This window comes from Delphinus delphis, chromosome 2 (genome assembly GCF_949987515.2).
Source record: "Delphinus delphis chromosome 2, mDelDel1.2, whole genome shotgun sequence".
NCBI classification, from domain to species: domain Eukaryota; kingdom Metazoa; phylum Chordata; class Mammalia; order Artiodactyla; family Delphinidae; genus Delphinus; species Delphinus delphis.
This window is the reverse complement of record NC_082684.1, coordinates 76228259-76245733: the sequence shown is the minus strand read 5'-3', so window position 1 is coordinate 76245733 and position 17475 is coordinate 76228259. Positions and strand designations below refer to the sequence as shown.

Genomic DNA, 17475 nt, shown 5'->3' with positions numbered 1-17475 from the left:
CATCACAGACAACACAGCAGCCTATGCCCTCAAATGCTAACATGACTCATTCATTCCATCACAGCCAAACCTATTTTAAGGCTGTTTTTACAACTTAACTATAAAAACTGCTTACTAAACTACTACACAGGCCATAGTTATGCTATTTATACCCAGACACAAAATCCGAAGAGTTGATGTATCCCTACAACAAGTTTTAAGTTTAATTAGAAGCAAAATAATGCTGTGTTGCTCATTAAGCCTTTGAGCACACAAAGCAAAAGTTTTCTAACCCTCCTAAATCCCTCTCCCTTGTCCAGAAGTAATCGATCAATGTTGTTTTGCGTCTAACTTTCCAAATATTTCTCTGTATCTTTACGTAGTAGAAAATAAACTTCTATAACATGAGAGTTGATGAAAAGAGCTAAAGAGTATTTAGAAGGCTAAGTGAGAGAAAACAGCACTGAGGCAGTGGCTTTTGAATAAGAACCTAAACGAACTGAGGAACCCAACCGTCTCAATGTCTAGGGGAAGAAAATTCCAAGGAAAGGCTTTGAGGTAGGAACATCTATTATGTTCAAGTCTCAGTAAGGAGGCCAGTGTGGCTGCAGCAGAGTAGTATACCATTAACAAGGGAGGAGGGGCACAACAGATCAGGTAGGGCACCTTGTAAATCACAGTGAAATTTTGACTTCAACACTGAAATAGCCAGCTATTAAGTGAATTTCAAGAAGGAAACTACTCAAGCAATACATTTTTCAAGCATTACATTTCAATGGGATCAATCTAGTTACACATTGGTGTAGAGGGGCAAAAGAAACATAAACCTATTGCAATAATGCGCAAGACAAATGATGGCTTGAAATTGGATCAGGCCATAGCAGAATGGGTGGAGAATTCCTGTTATATTTTAAAGGCAGAGATGACAGCATTTTCTACAATGCCAAAGGTGAGGTATGAGAGGAAAAAAAAGTCAAGGATGGCTAACCATCCTAACTGACATGAAAACTGGAGTTTCATTAACTGAAATGGGCAACACTGCAGAAGAAACTGGTTTGAGGGAAGAACAGCAGGAGCCCAGTTTCATACTTTTAAATTGATATACTTAACATTCAAGGGAGTTGTCAGGTAGGTAACTGGACAGATGACAGTATGTCATTCAAAAGAGAAGTCCGGGATGGTGATATATGCATGGGAATCATCAGTTTATAGATGGTATATAAAATCATGGAACTGATTAAATGACCCAGGAAGTGTGAATAGAAAAGTGGAAGAGCTGAACCACAGAGCACTCCAGCTGAGTGGGAGAAGGAATAGCCAGAAAGAAAATAAAAACCTGGAAGTTAAGTTAAAAAATGTTTTAAGGAAGAAAGTGGCTCGACTGGTTAAATCACACCAACAGGTCAAATGTAATTGATAAGGACTGAAAAAGAACCACTGGATTTAGTAACATCCCTCTGGGTTACGTATTTTTTAAAACCATAAATAATACAATTATTTATTTTTTCTCCCAACTGAAACTCACTTTTAAACATGTTTACTTCCCTAAAGAATGCTGTCACATCCAAAGAGTCCATAAAATTATACTACAAAGCTATATCTACCTAAACAATTACCTTGGATATTTCATGCTATTTAAACTGTTGTGAATTGAACAACAAAATATTTAACAATGACATTTAGCTTAAAACTTGCCAAAAATAGAAATCCAGAGCAGTTTATTTTTTCTTTTTGGCACTTTAACCAAATTAAAGATTTGTTTTCCTAGAATACTTCACATGTCAAGTAAAGCACAGTCCGTCTAGTATGACTAAGAGTTGAAATCTGCAGGCTTAACTGCCTAGGTTGAATCCATGCCTAACCATCTATTAAGTGTGTCTAACTTTGGGCAAATTATTTAAATTCTGTGCTTCAACAGTCTCATCTCCAAAACGTGAAAGACAATAATATTTACATAAGGTTACAATGATGATTAAGTTAACACAAGAACTTTTACAGTGGTGGACACATGGTAAAGTGTCCAGATTATTACTTCCAAAAGGAAGAAATTCAAGTTTTTCTACTTCATTTTTCCTTTCAAACAGGAAAGCTATTATGTCAAGTCTGACCCAACAGGGGTGTTGCAGAAATAACTAGTAACTTCCTAAAGCCTAACTAACCTATCCTCTTCAAACTCATTACATTTGCTCATTAATACACGCATCTGGGAAAAACCAGGGCAAGTGCCCTCAGGCCTGCGATTACTACTTTCTTCAAGAGGTGAACAGACAGTGGCCTACTATAACAGGTCTTCTAACCTATTTAGTCCTATTAGCACTTAGTCCTCATTACTAACATTCCTCACACAACAGCCTGAAGGAAGTTCCAAGAAAGTAATCAGATCTCTCCAAAGTCCTTCAACAGATTCCTATTGTGCCCAAGACAATCTAGATCTTAAACATGGACCTTTTAAGGACCTGTACATTATGCTTGATACTTGCCTACTTTTCCAACTTCATCTGCTACTCTATGCATTCTTGGTGACTATTCTCCAGTAGTATTTCTTGCTCTGAGGCCAAGATTTCCCCCCCAATACCTGTGCTTTCAGGTAAGATAATCTACTTCCAGACCTCAATTTCAACATCAGTTCCTTTAAGGTCTCTTCGCTAGCAGCACCCTCCCACCTCCATATTCTAAATTTGGTTCCCTTAAATATCATCTCACTCTGTTCTTTTCCTTCAAGGATCTAAACTGTGAAAGTGCTATTCACTTTATTTCTTCCCTCAATGGTCTATAATAATATTCAAGAGGGCAGGAGACAGTATGTTTTGCTCATCTGTATGTGCCCAAGTCTAATGGTGATTTTCAGAATAAGCACTCAAATGTTTAATGAACAAACATCTCTAACTTGAAACCTGGGAGTCATGCCAAATCCCTCACTCTTCCTAACACAGCCACCACCAAATCCTCCTAAATTTACCCCCTTCTAATCCCAATACCATTGCTTTTGGCCAGGCCAGGTCATTATTCTTCCTATTTTAGTATCTTCCTTATTTATCACCTACTCCAATCTTATTCTCCTCTATGCCATTTCCACACTGCTATCAGATGACATTTCTAAAAATGAAAATCTGATGTCACTCCCCAGTTTAGAATCTTTCAATAGTTCACCACTGGTTTCTGGATAAAATACAAACTTCTTAGCATGGTATTAAAACTTTTATAATCTGGCCTTACCTCTCTAAGATTCAGTTCAGCTCCCTTTCTCTTAAAAGCATTTCCTGACCTCTTAAAAAAGTCAATTAGGTACCAACCTTTGCATGGCTCTAGCCTGTGCCCACCTCTATCACATGGTGACATTATCTCATCCATCTGTCTCCCTCACAAGGCTATGAGTCCCTGAAGAACTATTATACCTTTTTGCATCCCCAAAACCAGAAGAACATGACCCATAAAATAATGGATTTGTAAAATTAAGAAATAAATTAAGCTGAACCTATAGTGAACAACAGCCACACAATGACAGTAACAGAAACACAGAGGTAGAAACAGCTTTCCTACCAAAGAGGGTATCAGTAAAACTTGGACCTATAAAAGAAAATTTTCCATTCCTCTTCCAGATAACCTCAGGACATTTTACTTAACTTTTTCCCATTGTTTTCCTTTGAGGTTGCCTTCAGTGTTCACTTTAGATTTTACTCTCTCAGAATGAGCAAGGGAAGGAGTCAAGAATGTGATTTACCCTAGTACCCACAGAACTAAATATACCTTTAAAAATCACTCTACTTTTCCTCCCTGCCCCATCCCAGCTCAAAATCTATTAAAGCAACTCTAAAGTGAGTTATCAAAATACTCCACTGTTGTCAGTAAAATACTACAGGTTGCTAATATTCTCAACTCCTTGGCTATCCACATCCTTATTAATCTCTGCATTTTTCTTGTGAATAGACCAGATTCATTCTTTCTTATTACCCTTGGGAACACAGTGGATTCCCCAATACCTAGCTGGGCCACAAGTCATCACTGAAAAAGAGGTCACTCCCAGATCTTTCCAGATTTGGACACAGAGATTATACAGATTTTCCTGCTTTCTGAGGTTAAAAAGTCTATCTTTTTATTTTTAAAAAAACCTTCCAGTGAGATAGCATTTCAGTATCACAGCATGCTTCTTGTGGTCTGATTCATGTTAACTTTTAATGATAAAAAACAGTCTAAACAGAATACAATCCAAAATTGTTGTCACAGACCCAAGGAAGATTACTCTAAATGACAGAAAATTTTTCTGATTTGCAATCATCTAAGAAAAAGTACCACCTAATATGTCTGTCTTGTTGCTAATCATTAAAACAAATCGTCTTCATTCTAAAGTATATGCGAACTTCAGCTGCTCTTTCCATATATGAAATACTCTCAGCAAGCCCCAGTTTGACACTCATAATTCCATTAGTTTACAAAACCCTGAAGTGGTCTCCCTTAGGAACATCTCTTGAGATACGCACAAAAGCCTTAACCCAAACATTTCCAGGTAGAAGTTATCACCTACACCACATCAACTAAACTTAAACCAGTGTATTTCCTAGTCTTTCCAAGGAAACCAAGTGGACCTCACACCTCTTACCATCACCCAGGAAGGGTGTGCATCTGTTCCGAAGGCCCCCCTGGCTCCAGGTCATCCTGGCTGCTGCTGCTCCAGGCTGGGCATCCATGTTGCTGCAGCTTGTGGTTTGTGAGGGGTAGTGTACAGGAAAAGCAGGATGGGATTTCAAGGGAAACAGGAGGGAGATGGCTTTCTGGGAAAATGCCATCACCAACTTAGGTGTTAAGTAGTACCACACACATTTTATTGCAGCACAGTTTAAAAATTTAACAAATGAAAGATTAAAAATAAAAAAAACAAAAATAAAAAAATTAAAAATACAGACGACGTCCAGAGATGCTCTAAAACAGTTAAGTTAAAGATCAGGAAAAATAAGGTCACAGACTTAACAGCCAGTAAAATTCTTTCGAGCGTGGGGAAGGGGATGAGGGTGGGGAGGGGGGGAGGGGGGGGTTGGGAGAGAAAAGGTTTATGTGATCAATCCACTTAAAAATGCTAATGCCTTCACTTTCTCTCCCAAGATGCAAAACTCCAAAGTCAATCAGGAGGCCGGAGAAATTCTTATGAACATTCAGAAAAACTCGATTTTAATCCGGTTAAAAATCATCAGTGTCATTATCATCATCATCATCACCATCATTAAGTATAATAATAAATAATAATAGTAACTAGTAACAACAATAAAAAGGAAATCAGCGGAAAGTCAGGAAAAATGTAAAAACAAAAATGGAATAACTTACTGTAGCTGAAGATCAAAAAAATCTCACTGTAAAAAAACAAAAATAAAAATAGCCCAGATTAGAAAAACGGGAGGTGTAAAAATGTCAAGTCAATAAAGTTCATTTCTTTTCTCTTTCCAAAAGCAGTTTCCACAAAAACCGCAAGGGTAAAGTTCTCAGTAGCAGACAAGCAAAGCCCTTTCCACATCATCAATCAAACTTAAAAATACACGAGGAAGTTGAGAGGTCAGTTTATGAGAGGCTAAAAGGCTCCTCCTCCTCCTACCCAACTGCTGCAGAAAAAATAGAAATAGAAATTTAAAAATTACATCTTAAATCCAAGTCCCGTTTTTGGAAACAATTAAAAAAAAAACACCTGTAAATCTGCTGTAGTGCACACCAAGTTGCATCATTATGTTTAAAATGTCTTTATAAAATCAGTTTTGGAATGGGAATGTGTGTGTTCTGGAAGGGTGGGGAAGGGAGGTTAAAAATCAAAGCTGAGCTCCAGTGAGTAGGGATGGGGTTCGCCTTGCTGCCCTGTGAAAGGAGAAGGGACAGATTGAGTCAGAGTTCCTCAGAAATGTTGTGCCCTAAACCCCCAAGACAGAAACATCTGTCCATTGCATCTAACACATTTTGGTAAAGCGTACATCCCACTGGGATGGGGACAGCTTCTATAGAATCATTGCCTCTACCAGTGACTGTCCTCACAATTCTTCAATGTCAGCAGGTGCCTAAAGTTGACTAAATATGCACCTGTATTCCCTTAAGGGTCTCAAAAAAAGGTCCACATTCCAACATTCAATTTGATAATCAGCAGTTTGGGCAAAGAAAATATAGAAAAACCATGTCAGCAGAGATGAAGAAGTGAGCAAATGTCAAACATCAAGATTATGAAGCAGATTAGTGGGTTTTAAGTCCATGTAGCTTTTACTATGATACAAATTTAAGGGGAATGGTCTACCCTGAAGATACATACTAGAAATGACATCTAGTTTCAGAACCAGTGAGTGGTCAAACCAAAAGACCTGACAGAACCTATCGGGGGAAAGATGATTTAAATAAGGAGCACATTAACACTCTCAATAACAGAATGAAAAAAAAATCAAATGAAGGAAAGAAGATTATTATGGCTACTGAATATTTAATGTCATAAAACAGATGAAAAGTAAATTATGGTCCTTAAAGAATTTATTTCTGTGGTCCCACTGTTTATAAACTAGAACATACAGCTAATTCCAAGATAGGAATTCTACGAATCTGATACATAATACCACGACAGACTGGGTGTTTCATCAGCTACAACAAGATTTGCAATTAGATTGCAGGTCTTTGAGCAGGTAAGAATGATCATACTTGCGTTTCAATATCCAATCATGAGATTTTATTCTCCTTTTCAAATGTCAGTAAACTAAAAAATTTTAAGCTGCGCTTTTAGAAAGTGTTGCTTGAGTCAATTACGTATGAATGATGACAGCAACAGGTACTGTAACTCTAAAATTATAACTGTAAATTTTTAAGTAGTAGCAGACCAGTTTAGGTACGACATGAAAGTTACTTTTATGCTTAGACTGATGTGTTAAATTGTACAAAATGTTAAACTAAATGTACATAGAAAACGTACACTATTTGAATGTTACCTCCTCTGAGTAACTGTTAGGGATGTTCAGTTATAGTGAAACATTCAATTTTCGTCTTTGGAGTCACAGCCTGAACCTGGTACTCAAAAATTTCAGGATATGTTATGTAACCGTGGCTCATCTACAAACAAATCCTTTGCAACAGTGTTACAAGACATAAGCTTAAAAAGCAGCAACTGGGCTTCCCTGGTGGCGCAGTGGTTGAGAGTCCGCCTGCCAATGCAGGGGACACGGGTTTGAGCCCCGGTCCGGGAGGATCCCACATGACGCAGAGCGGCTGGGCCCGTGAGCCATGGCCGCTGAGCCTGCGCGTCCGGAGCCTGTGCTCCGCAACGGGAGAGGCCACAACAGTGAGAGGCCCGCGTACCGCAAAAGAAAGAAAAAAAAAAAAAAAAAAAAGCAGCAGCTAATGTGAAAACATTTACATCTTTCAAAATCAAGAAGCTGCCTCCCAAGATGTTAAGTTGATGAGCTACCACTCATAAAAATGACCAACTAACTTTAGCACCTAACTGTAATCTTTGCAATTAGCAGTATACCTAGTTTATACTTTGTCAAATCCCTGGGAGATTTGGATCCTTCTTCTAAAGGGGTATTCTCAAAGTAAGGGCTGCCAACCAGCATCACGTGGCACTTATTAGAAATGCAAATTAGCAGGGCCTACCCCAGGCTTACTGAATTAGAAAGTGGTGGTGGAGAGCCCAGCAATCTGTTTTAACCAGCCCCCTGGTTGATTCTAATGTCTGCTCATGTTTAAGAACTACTGTGTAGAGTTTAATAAGGAATCTCTATCCTCTAGTTAAGATCGATATAAAATAAATACGAGAACATTATAACATATCATTAGTAAATGCTATATTATACTATAAAACCCTATAGTAATCCTTTTCCCCTTTATAAACCCCAGATTTCCAATATCTAAGAGAACACATGCAGTTGTCACACCAAAGTCAGTTCTCTAGTAAATCTATTATGTACAAAACCTTAAACTTCCCTAATCCCAATGAGAACGAATCAGTACATATTAAGTATGACCACATAATGCTCCTCAAAGATAACTAATAAAATTACTTGAAGACAGATACTGTTAAGGCAGTTACCAGTAATAACTAATATACAAAAACTACTGTCAATAATAAAACTGTTTCTGTACACTTTTTAGCCTTCTGGCAACAAATGACTTGAGTTACAGAAAGTAGAAATTAAAACAGGTAAGATGCATAAGCCCCCTTATAAGTATAAAACTGCATTCCAGAAAGTTTAACTGATTTGCCTGTCAGGTAATAATGAACAGGGTGGGAAAAATCCAGTTCTCTTAACTCCTAGGCCAAGGTTCTTTCAACCGTCACATTCACCACTTAAATCTCACACATCCACCAGTTAATATAATCAATCTTTAAGATTAGAATTACTAGCTGTTTTGGAGTTTATTCCTTGCTTGTTTCTAACAGCAATTCCATCCAAAACAAGGTCCAACGCTATGTGAAACACTCTAGAGACCTAATCACAAATAATAAGGTGTGTTTACAAAGGAACAGCAAAACACCACCAGGCACTCCCGAGGCATAAGCATGGGAAACACAAAAAGGTCAGAAGATCTGTAACTTACTCAACCTTCTTAAATCCTTCCTCTCTCCAACGAACATGTAAATGTTACTAATGCCTATCTATTTGAAATCAAATCTAGAATTGTTTCAGGTATTAATTTTGCGGCCAAATCATTCCAGAGGAATATTAAATCAAAGAAAGTGTTACCTTGGTACATGCTGATCCTAAGGAATCCATATTTCTAACATCTCAAGGCAAGAGAAGTGCCCTTCAGTTAATTTCAATTCCCATCAATAGTTGTTCTTAAATACTAATTTCTTACATTTCTCGTTATTTGCCAACAATATATCTATTAGGTGTATGGTTTCCTAAATTAACCAGTCACTGCCCTTATCTCACTTCTAACAGTTCTGCACTTAACTTTAGTTTTAAGTCCATGTAATAATATACTTAGGCTTTTTTTTTTTTTAAAGGCAATGCTTTTGATCCCTATTACAGTATCTACATGGTGAGGGGTCAACAAATGCATAGCTATGTAGAATAAGAGTACTTTTAGTTTCTATCAAAAACGTTCCCTACGGCGTGAATTTACCCCACAGTATTGGTTTAAACTGTACTTAATAATATTACTTTTTGTGACAGTAACACATTATGAAAAATAAAACCAACTAAATCTTAGACAAGGATTAAAAAAAGCGATTTCTTGGAGAAGTGATTGTGATACCACTTATAAACCTACGTAATTTCTACAAACTTGGCAAAAAACTTTGGTAAAGTTTCAGGACCCAGTAAGTAGTAAGCACTGTAATACTTGCTTAAAAAAAGCATATAGTTATGCATTTTTGCCTAAGTTGGGATGGTCTGGAAAATTAATGCCAAAATATCCTGAAAGTCAAACTTTATCATCTTAGGACGTTACATTAATAATAAACGCAATTCTCGTAATTTAACATTTTCCCAAGATAATTTAGGAATTTCCAGTTACCGCTAGTGTTGTTGTAATTAGGTTCTTGTAAAGATTCAAATATAGTAATTTTAATACCTACTATTCCAATAGGTAAAGCCACTTGACTTAAGCTGGTGGCCAAATTCCTTACTAGTTCTGCTACTGATTTAATATGACCCTGGCAATCAACACTCACGCCTCGGTTCCTGTCTGAGAAAGATAGTAATACCCACCTCAAGCAAGTTCCACTAACTTATATATTTCAAGTGATTTGTAACCTGCAGATAAAAAGCCACCTTTAATTATTAATGTTAATACGTAAATGAGATTACAATTTAAAAAAATAAAATTGAAAATAACTATTTCGAGGTCCATCATTTCTTCAGAAAGGAGTAAAATAAAATAAATCAGTAAAATATTAAATCTATTGTTATAATATTTACTATTCTTAAACCGTGAGGTGCCCTCCAGAATTTAGAAGCTTGCGGTACAATAAATATCTGCTTGATAACGCTTCCCCACCCCCCGCTCAATATTTAAATTTAACAGGAGGCACCGACACTACATTAACTTGAACTACATTAATGAGCATCTCGATCGTCCCTTTCGTCCTCTCATAGAAAATGAAAGGACAGCATCCGTTAACGCAGGAGACCGAAAAAGAAAACGGACATTTTCCCTGCCGATTGTGGCCTAGAGGACACTAGGTTAAAAATCTACGCAAGGGCTGAGGCCTAAAAAACTCTCGCGCGCGTAAGACCTAATCCCCCAAAGCAAATAAAATAAACGGGGGCCTACGTACTCTACCGAGGGAAGGGTTCCCTCGTCTTCTCTCCCACACCCCCTCGCGTTCCCCGAGAAACCCAGCGCCTCCCCAGCTTCCGCCCCCTCCACTCACCAGGAGGGGGAAGGGAGAAGAGATTCGATTCTGAATCTCCCACTCCCGAGTTCTACGCCGAGAAGCCAACTGCTGCTCGAGGTCCGCAACGCTGCCGCAACAGCTCAGCCTTCGCCTCTTCACAAAATGGCCCCCGCGTCTCCTCTGCCGCCGAGGCGAAGGCCTAATCCCCGCCCCACTCCTGGGAATCCTCCTATTGGCTGCGACTTTTCTAGCTCCCGCTTCTAATTAGACAGTTTTACAGCTCCTCACAATTCTATCCAATCATAATTAGGAGTGGGTTAGACTAACCTAGCGAATTTCCACATGCGTGACAGAAACTAGTTTGTAACTGGTCATTTTTCCTGTCATTTATCGCCTGAGAAATGCTTATTGGCCACTGTACCTGACGGAGAGCTGGGTGGAAACTTGCCTTTGTACCGCGCACCGCTTCACATCCGGGTATCCGGGAGGTCTGATTGGCGGCCGCGGGATCCTATCTGTGCTCCTCAGAGCGCCTAGTAGAAGGCCCGCCCACATCTCGGAATTCCCGCGGCGGATGGGGGGAAGGGCGGGGAAGGTTTGCTGGGTTTTGTTTGCTAGCGGTTGGAAGGATCCGCCCTTGCCCTGGGCATAGGTAAAAGGAGAAGCTCTCTAAGTTAGTTCTCTGTCCTGCGGTGTGGATAAAGAAAACACTTTTCTTAGAGTGGGGAGGGGGCACTAAAGACCAGAAAACTAACCAGCCCTGCAGTTTTTCCAACCCTAGAGCTCCTTCCTGGAGACTTCTCAGCCTGTCAAGCCCTTCTTCAGACAACCCATATCTCGGTCAAAACAACTGACTTCCTTACCTCTCCACCACAAAAGGTAAAGAAAGTCCAAAATGCTGGCCTGGAATATACTACAGCCCCCATCCTCTGGCCCCAAATCATCTCACTAATACCCTACATGTCAACCAAATTGGCTTATCCGGCTAGCTCTCCCCTGCCCGTCCCCGAAATCTGGTCCCTTAATTCCCCTCACCCTGAAATGGCCCGTCCCCCACCTACTGGCATCGTCTGCACTGCAGTCCCTCTGGTTGTATTATAGCAGCCATGCACGCATTGGAATAGGACCAGCTGTGCTAGGAATGAAAGGTATTTCTTTGTGTAGTTAGGGAACGCAAGATGCAGAACACTATCTAGAGAATGTGATGCCATCTGTATACATTTTAAGGAATATATGCATATGTGAATACAGTTGTATGCATTAGTTTTGAATTAATTCTGAATTTCATAGAGGTTCACGAGGAAACTTACCTGTCAAAGGAGAAAATTAAGACAATTTAGTAACGAGTTTAATGTCCTTTACTCAAAGGAAAACAATCCATGGTTGGAAGAGTACAGTGACTCACAAGCCATGGAGCACTCCCCCAGGGAGTTTGAGCAAGAGAGAGTTTTATGCAGCATTAGAAGCTGCAAGGCAATCAGGGCGGGATTGGCTGGGGTTAGGAATATGACCTTATTTAGAAAGATTAAGGAATAAGGAAATAAGTATAGAGCCCAGAAATATGGCGTTTGAGGATTGGCTGACTGGATGTACTGCGTTTCTGGTCAAACTGAGCCTTTACAGGAACATGAAGTTTCGGTTTGCTGATGTGACGCCCCCAGCAGGAGCGACTCCATCTTGGGCCTAGAAATTTATTTTGACATACATTTGGAGAGCGAACCTTTTGCCTTTTTCGTTGGTATGCCTTTCTGTACTGTTTTATTTGCCATATGCATATATTGCTTTAAGCAGATTTAAAAAGCAAAACCAAAAAGCATGTAAGAAAAAATATACTAAAATGTTAATAGTGGTTCTCTCTTGGTGGGAGAACTACGTGTGCTGTTTTTTTTTCCACTTCCTTGTGCTTTTCTATATTTTCCAAATTGTCAACTTAGAACAAGTAATCAGAGGGAAAACATCTCCAAGTACTTAAAGCCTCAGCTCAATTGCCACATTGCAGTTTATTTAAAACGACCTCATAGCACTGTGGTTAATTTTACACTCGTCTCTTCTCCCCTTCTAGATAGTACGTCTTTTTTTATTTTAAGTTATTTATTTATTTGGCTTCATCAGGCCTTCCTTGTGGCATGAGGGCTCTTCATTGTGCCGTGCGAGCTCTCTAGTTGTGGCACACGGGCTCAGTAGCTGTGGCACATGGGCTTAGTTGCCCCGCGACATGTGGGATCTTAGTTCCCTGACCAGGGATCGAACCCACGTCCCCTGCATTGAAAGGCGGATTCTTAACCGCTGGACCAACAGGGAAGTCCCAGTATGTCTTTCGATTGCAGAGTTTAATTCTTATTTCTCTCTGTACATGTACATTCTTATTTTCTCTCCTATTACATGTCCTAGGACCTTAAACAGAGTGTCTGAAATTCATGTTAAAGTAATTAATCATTAGCTTTTATTTATCAGGGGAAATTGTTCTTTTCCCAGGACAGTTAGACTATCCTTTCTTTATTAAATATTTTATATAGCACTTATTCAGAGGGACCCAGATGCTGTGAGGCTTGATTGACATGTAATTCATGTAATTCCTGACATAAGTAAACAAAAATAAACACTAGCATGTTTTATTACTCACTGTTCTCATAGAGTAAAAATGTCTATAAAATGTTAATAAAAAGTACTTAAATTCATTTTACCAGAAATCAGTTTTACTGCATGATCTTTATCATGACCTACTTATTAACCAACACTGTATTTGGTGCAAGGGAAGTACTTCAGAGACAGCATTTATGTTTTCAGGGAGTTCACCCCTATGCTAGATGGGGTGGAAGTGAAGGATACAAGAAGAATTAACATCCAGTCCCTCCATCAGGTAGCTTGAATTTACTAAGGATGAGAAAACAAGTGCAAAAATAGCATAATACAAGGCAGAATGCAAAGCACCATGTTGACGATAAACATTCAGGACTTTCTGGTTTTAAGGCTCTGTAAACTTAGGTGGGTGAAATGGAGTGGAGGAAGGTCCTTTTATCTCTTCTGCTTACTCTAAACACCCTTAAACTTCTAAAACTGAATGCTTTTATTAGGTGGCTGTGTATGTAGAAAGAAAGCCATGAGCCAGACTCCAGTAATGGAGGGGAAGTAGGGGAAGAGATAAGGAAACAGAAACAGTAACTCCTTACCTTGGGCTAAAGAGAAAAAACAAAACTGTACTTTTGTCTTTAATTCAAGAAGTAATTCTCTTTGAACAAGGCTTTATGTAGCTTAGAGGTATTGCCAGAATAGTGTATCCCCTGCAACTTTCCCTCCTCAAAGTTCTAAGCCACCTGTCAAGAGGAAGGAGACAAAAGGAAAAGCAGCAACAGCTATGAAATGCCTAATTTGCTTTTTACCTAACTTATTAGCTGAATATTTTCCTCAATATTTATCATCCTACACACCCTCAGCATACCTAATTATCTACCTATTCCATTCAACAAGTCAAATGGTCTTTACTAGTACAATCATCATTGCTTCTCTTCCTCTACATCCTTTATCGTCCAAGGATATCATAAGCAACTTCACTGGAGAGTGAGGGGTGGTCTCTGATGGATCCAGACAAAGCACTTGATTAAAACTTCACAGAGCTTTCTAATACCCAACGCTACTTCATCCTTCTTTACACTAATTTGGAGACCTTTCTGACTGTTGGCAACCTATCTGCTATAGGCAACCATATTCTACCTGAAAAATGACATGATAAATATATTACACACCACTTTCAAGAGCCTTACTCTTTGACTGCATCCTGTTTCTCCCACATTGAGTCTCTCCCCCAAGCTGATCCTGCAAACTGCTGTCATGGTAATCATTTGAAAGCGTTCAGTTTTATTGTGTGACTCCCACACTAAAATCCTATAATAGCACTCTATTCCAGTCCTCCATTTTCACTGTTTCATTCACAGCTCTTCCCTGACTGGCCCCTCATTACCTATCAGTGTTATCCCTTCCACAAGACCCTATGCCTAGGCAGCCCTTGCTGTCCTCCAACAGGCATAGATTCTGCAAAAAAGGTTTTAAACACTGATAATAAAATTATCAGTCACTTTGGATATACACCTTCTCAAGGCTTCTAGTGTTTTGTTTTTTTCTCTTTTTATTTTAAAGCTTTCCAAATGGAAATATCCTATGTACTTATTTTTCTTTCTTTTTTAAAAAATATTTATTTATTTATTTTGGCTGCACTGGGTCTTAGTTGTGGCACGTGGGATCTTCATTGCAGCGTGCGGGATCTTTTAGTTGCAGCATGCGGACCCCTTAGTTGCAGAATGTGGACTTCCTTAGTTGCAGCACACATGTGGGATCTAGTTCCCCAACCAGGGATCGAACCCCGGGCTCCCTGCATTGGGAGCCTGGAGTCTTACCCACTGGACCACCAGGGAAGTCCCGCATTTGCTTTTTTCTGATAATTTGTGGTTATTGTAAAAAACTGAAATACAGAAAGAGTGAAAGCTTCTATGTGATCTATCCTCCAAAAATATGCATTCTTAACTATTTGGTGTAGATTTTTACAGATTTTTAAAAAATGTATACATGGACTTATTTTTACCGGAATATTATCATCATTAATCTGTAATCAGGGACTTCTTTCATCTCTTTTTCTTAATAACCAAAACGCTGAGCTTAAAAAATTAAAAAATAAGTAAGCAAAAAATCTTTATCTACAAAGTTTGGAAAAATTAGAAAGATTAAAGCAATTCAGAATCATGACATCTAGTGGTTTTGAGGTTGGGTAGTATTTGATTTTAAGTATTATTGGCCATCATTATGTTAATAATAGTAATAGATAACTTTTATATAACTGTGTGAAGCACTTTTCATCTGGCATTTTATTATCCCCATTTTAAAGATGAGGAAACTAAGTCACAGAGAAGTTAAGTCATTTGCCTAAGGTGGCACAGCTAGTTTTGGGGTTTTTTTTGCCTTTTGTTTTTTAACATCTTTATTGGAGTATAATTGCTTTACAATGGTGTGTTAGTTTCTGCTTTATAACAAAGTGAATCAGCTATACATATACATATGTTCCCATATCTCCTCCCTCTTGCGTCTCCCTCCCTCCCACCCTCCCTATCCCACCCCTCCAGGTGGTCACAAAGCACTGAGCTGATCTCCCTGTGCTATGAGGCTGCTTCCCACTGCTATCTATTTTACGTTTGGTAGTGTATATATGTCCATGCCACTCTCTCACTTTGTCCCAGCTTACCCTTCCCCCTCCCCATATCTTCAAGTCCATTCTCTAGTAGGTCTGTGTCTTTATTCCCGTCTTACCCCTAGGTTCTTCACGACCTTTTTTTTTTTTCTTAGATTCCATTTGTGTTAGCATACGGTATTTGTTTTTCTCTTTCTGACTTACTTCACTCTGTATGACAGACTATAGGTCCATCCACCTCACTACAAATAACTCAATTTCGTTTCTTTTTATTGCTTAGTGATATTCCACTGTATATATGTGCCACATCTTCTTTATCCATTCATCTGCTGATGGACACTTAGGTTGCTTCCATGTCCTGGCTATTGTAAATAGAGCTGCAATGCACATTTTGGTACATGACTCTTTTTGAATTATGGTTTTCTCAGGGTATATGCCCAGTAGTGGGATTGCTGGGTCATATGGTAATTCTATTTTTAGTTTTTTAAGGAACCTCCATACTGTTCTCCATAGTGGCTGTATCAATTTACATTCCCACCAACAGTGCAAGAGTGTTCCCTGTTCTCCACACCCTCTCCAGCATTTCTTGTTTCTAGATTTTTTGATGATGGCCATTCTGACCAGTGTGAGATGAGATCTCATCGTAGTTTTGATTTGCATTTCTCTAATGATTAACGATGTTGAGCATTCTTTCATGTGTCTGTTGGCAATCTGTATATCTTCTTTGGAGAAATGTCTATTTAGGCCTTCTGTGCATTTTTGGATTGGGTTGTTTGTTTTGTTTTGTTTTGCGGTACGCGGGCCTCTCACTGCTGTGGCCTCTCCCGTTGCGGAGCACAGGCTGCGGACGTGCAGGCTCAGCGGCCATGGCTTACAGGCCTAGCCGCTCCGCGGTATGTGGGATCTTCCCGGACTGGGGCACGAACCCGTGTCCCCTGCATTGGCAGGCGGACTCTCAACCACTGCGCCACCAGGGAAGCCCGGGTTGTTTTTTTGTTACTGAGCGGCATGAGCTGCTTGTAAATTTTGGAGATTAATCATTTGTCAGTTGCTTCATTTGCAAATATTTTCTCCCATTCTGAGGGTTGTCTTTTGGTCTTGTTTATGGTTTCCTTTGCTGTGCAAAAGCGTTTAGGTTTCATTAGGTCCCATTTGTTTATTTTTGTTTTTATTTCCATTTCTCTAGGAGATGGGTCAAAAAGGATCTTGCTGTGATTTATGTCATAGAGTGTTCTGCTTATGTTTTCCTCTAAGAGTTTGATAGTGTCTGGCCTTACGTTTAGGTCTTTGGCACAGCTAGTTTTTGATGGAGCTAAGATTCTGACTCTAGGAAGTCTGATTCTAGAATGTGTGCATATAACCATTACATAGTTATTAATAATGTAAGATTTGCCAAGGTGAAAAAATTTTACTCATTTATAGAACAAATATTTATAAAGTACATGCTCTTTAATAAGCATTGTGTCAAGTACTATGCCAGGTCACAAGAACATAGAAGTAAACAAAATAGAGATTGTCCCTGATCTTCAGAACAGAGTCAAGTATTAAATGAATAATTAGTCAATTGCTTATAATAAATTGTATCAAGTGCTACTAAATATAAGTACAGGGTACTATGGAATCTATATAATATAGGCCCCAGCCCCTTCAAGGAAATGTTGTGAAAATAAATGACTGAAGAAGACTTTCTATTTCTTTGTTATTTCCTCAGTTTCTTTTTTCTCCTTCCTACTAAATGTTTTTCTCCATTTTTTTTTCCTTTGTCTTCTTTGCGTCTCTTCTAATTTTCATCCCAGCAATGACCTAAATCTGGTTTCTTGCAGGTTAAGCCTTCTTTAACACTCTTGCCATCTGTTCTCCTTCTGGCTCTGAAGCACAAGATTTTACCCTCTGGTAATTTTTCATTAAGCTAATCTTTGTACAGCTTACAAAGTGCTTTTCAGCTGACAAGTCTTACATTTCATAATCAGTGCTTATTTTATTATACTATGATGGTAGAAATTGACCTTTTGAGCAAACATCTAAA

General features: G+C 38.9%; 1 protein-coding gene across 9 annotated transcripts in view; it reads right to left on the bottom strand.

Annotated features, from left to right (window-relative positions):
• HNRNPC (heterogeneous nuclear ribonucleoprotein C) overlaps positions 1-10461 on the bottom strand; it is a 47142-nt gene extending 36681 nt beyond the window's left edge. For 2 of the 9 annotated variants that reach the window (XM_060004905.1, XM_060004907.1), the window contains exons 1-3: positions 10310-10461; positions 9645-9689; positions 5296-5321 (exon numbers count right to left, since the gene is read on the bottom strand). The gene's annotated coding sequence lies outside the window, so the exon portion shown is untranslated. Of the gene's footprint in view, positions 1-4569; positions 5230-5295; positions 5322-9644; positions 9690-10309 lie in introns of those variants that run through there. The other 7 variants (XM_060004899.1, XM_060004906.1, XM_060004902.1 and 4 more) reach the window with 7 other exon arrangements.
• Positions 10462-17475: the final 7014 nt, after the last annotated feature.